Source organism: Hipposideros armiger, unplaced genomic scaffold, assembly GCF_001890085.2.
Source record: "Hipposideros armiger isolate ML-2016 unplaced genomic scaffold, ASM189008v1 scaffold_127, whole genome shotgun sequence".
In the NCBI taxonomy this organism is placed as follows: domain Eukaryota; kingdom Metazoa; phylum Chordata; class Mammalia; order Chiroptera; family Hipposideridae; genus Hipposideros; species Hipposideros armiger.
Window position 1 is genome coordinate 2,898,101 of NW_017731477.1, and position 2,634 is coordinate 2,900,734.

At 41.3% G+C, this 2,634-nt stretch overlaps 1 pseudogene; it reads left to right on the top strand.

Moving 5' to 3' along the window:
* Nucleotides 1-301: 301 nt before the first annotated feature.
* On the top strand, nt 302-2,179 carry LOC109386011 (cytoplasmic dynein 1 intermediate chain 2 pseudogene; annotated as a pseudogene).
* The last annotated feature ends 455 nt before the right edge of the window (nt 2,180-2,634 follow it).

The window sequence follows — 2,634 nt, forward strand, 5'->3', positions numbered from 1 at the left end:
CTACAGGTGGAGTACAACTATAAATAAGTAATTTCAATAGCAGCAGTATTAGGAACAGATGTAAAGCACAGCAGGAACACACAGAGTTATTAACTCTGTACTGAGGGCTGAAGAAATAACAGAAAATTTCAATGATTACTGGAAGGTTACCAGGCAAATAAGAAAACAAAGAGAGTGTGCTTTGGAAAGCGCGGAGCTAGCAATGGCGACTGTTGGCGTTGCGGGTGAACGAAAGGGATGTTACCGGGAATATGCAGGTGGGAGGACTCTTCCTCGTCCCACCACCTGACAGGTCACAAACATGTCGGACGGAAGTGTGTTGAAGGCACAGTTGGAACGAAAGAAGCAGCTGTTGGCCCAGATCAGAGAGGAAAAGGAGAGAAAAGAAGAAGAAGAAAGGAAAAACCAGGAATTTTTAATTTAAAAAATTTAGACTGATCAGAAGAAGGAAGCAGTTGCTCCTGTGCAAGAAGAATCAGATCTTGGAAAAAAAAAAAAGAAGAAGAAGAGCAGCTGAAGCATTGCTTCAGCACATGGGGCTAACTGCAGAATCCCCCATTGTCTCTCCTCCTATGTCTCCATCCTGCAAATCTGTGAGCACACCAAGTGAAGCTGGAAGCCAAAACTCTGGAGATGGTTCTGTGGGATCTAGACGAGGACCTATTAAACTTGGAATGGCTACAATTGCACAAGTTGACTCTCCTCCTCGAAAAATCATGACATATACACAGGAAACTCACAGTCCAGTTATGGCTCAACCCAAAGAAGATAAAGAGGAAGGGGATGATGTAGTGACTCCTAAACCACCTATTGAACCTGAAGAAGAGAAAACTTTAAAGAAAGAGGAGGAAAATGATAGTAAAGCTCCCCCTCATGAACTGACTGAAGAAGAAAAGCAACAAATCTCACACTCTGAGGAATTTTTAAGTTTCTTTGACGAGTCTATAAGAATTCTAGAAACAGTTCTTTCTGAGCAGATTAACCTCTTCTTTAACTACAGTGGAAGAGATTTGGAAGACAAAGGAGAGATTCAAGCCGGTGCTCAACTGTCATTAAATCAACAAATTTTTGACCAATGCTGGTCAAAGCATCAGGTTGTTAGTTGTTTGGGTTGGTCATCTCAGTATCCAGTTACCTGTGGCTTCCTGTAATAACAATAAAGATGCTCCCCATGAGCCTGATGATGTGGCCCTTGTATGGAATATGAAATACGAAATACAAAAAAAACGACCCCAGAGTATGTGTTTCACTGCCAGTCAGCTGTGATGTCTGCTACATTTGCAAAATTTCATCCAAACCTGGCTGTTGGTGGTACATAGTCAGGCCACACTGTGCTATGGGATAACTATAGCAATAAAAGAGCTCCAGTGCAGAGAACTCCACTGTCAGCTGCTGCACACACACATCCTGTATATTGTGTAAATGTCGTTGGAACGCAAAAAGCTCACAATCTGATTAGCATCTCTACTGACGGAAAATTTTGTTCATGGAGTCTGGACACGCTTTCCCATGCACAGGATACCATGGAATTGGTTCACAAACAGTCAAAGGCAGTAGCTGTGACATCTATGTCCTTCCCCGTTGGAGATGTCAACAACTTTGTTGTTGGGAGTGAAGGAGGTTCTGTGTACACAGCGTGCCACATGGCAGCAAAGGCGGAATCAGTGAGATGTTTTAGGGACATCAATGACCAATCACTGGCATCCATTGTCATGCAGCTGTTGGAGCAGTAGACTTCTCACATCTTTTAGTCACTTCATCGTTGGACTGGACAGTAAAACTTTGGACAACTAAGAATAACAAGCCTTTGTACTCATTTGAAGATAATTCAGACAATGTTTATGATGTTATGTGGTCACCCATCCACCCACCCAGCCCTGTTTGCCTGTGTGGATGGCATAGGGAGGCTGGATTTGTGGAATCTCAATAATGACACCGAGGTACCCACTGACAGCATTTCCGTGGAGGGTAATCCTGCTCTTAACCATACAAGGTGGACCCATTCTGGAAGAGAGATTGCCATGGGTGATTTTGAAGGACAGATTGTTATATATGATGTAGGAGAGCAGATTGCTGTCCCCCTAAATGACGAATGGGCAGGATTCGGCACAACGCTTGCAGATATTAATGCAAACAGAGCATATGCGAGGAGGAGGCCACTATCAGAATACCTGCTTAGCTCCTGAAAGGGGATATGCAGCCGTAGTGGATTGGGGAAAGACTCTAAGTAGACCCTTAGACTATTTGCATGCTTCTGTCTAAATGATAATTAAAAGGAAATTTTGTGGATTAAACCATGGATTTAATGCAGCAAGCAAATCTTACAATGTCCTTTTATATATAACATGCATCTTGTTTTGGATTTGTGTCATTTTTAATACAACTAAATGACTTTACTGAAAGCAGCCTCTTTTGAATTCATATACACAGGTGTATATTTGGTATTAGTTATTCTTTTGAACTCTTTTCAACTTATTGCACTATATACAGTTATTTCTAAAGCATAAATTAAATAATTCTTGCATATTTTTAAATAATCATAATCCCCTATTATACTGATAATGTTCTCATTAGCCATAATATGTAGGAACGTTGTTTATTCCTAGCCATAGCATGCATACATCTATCCAAGTT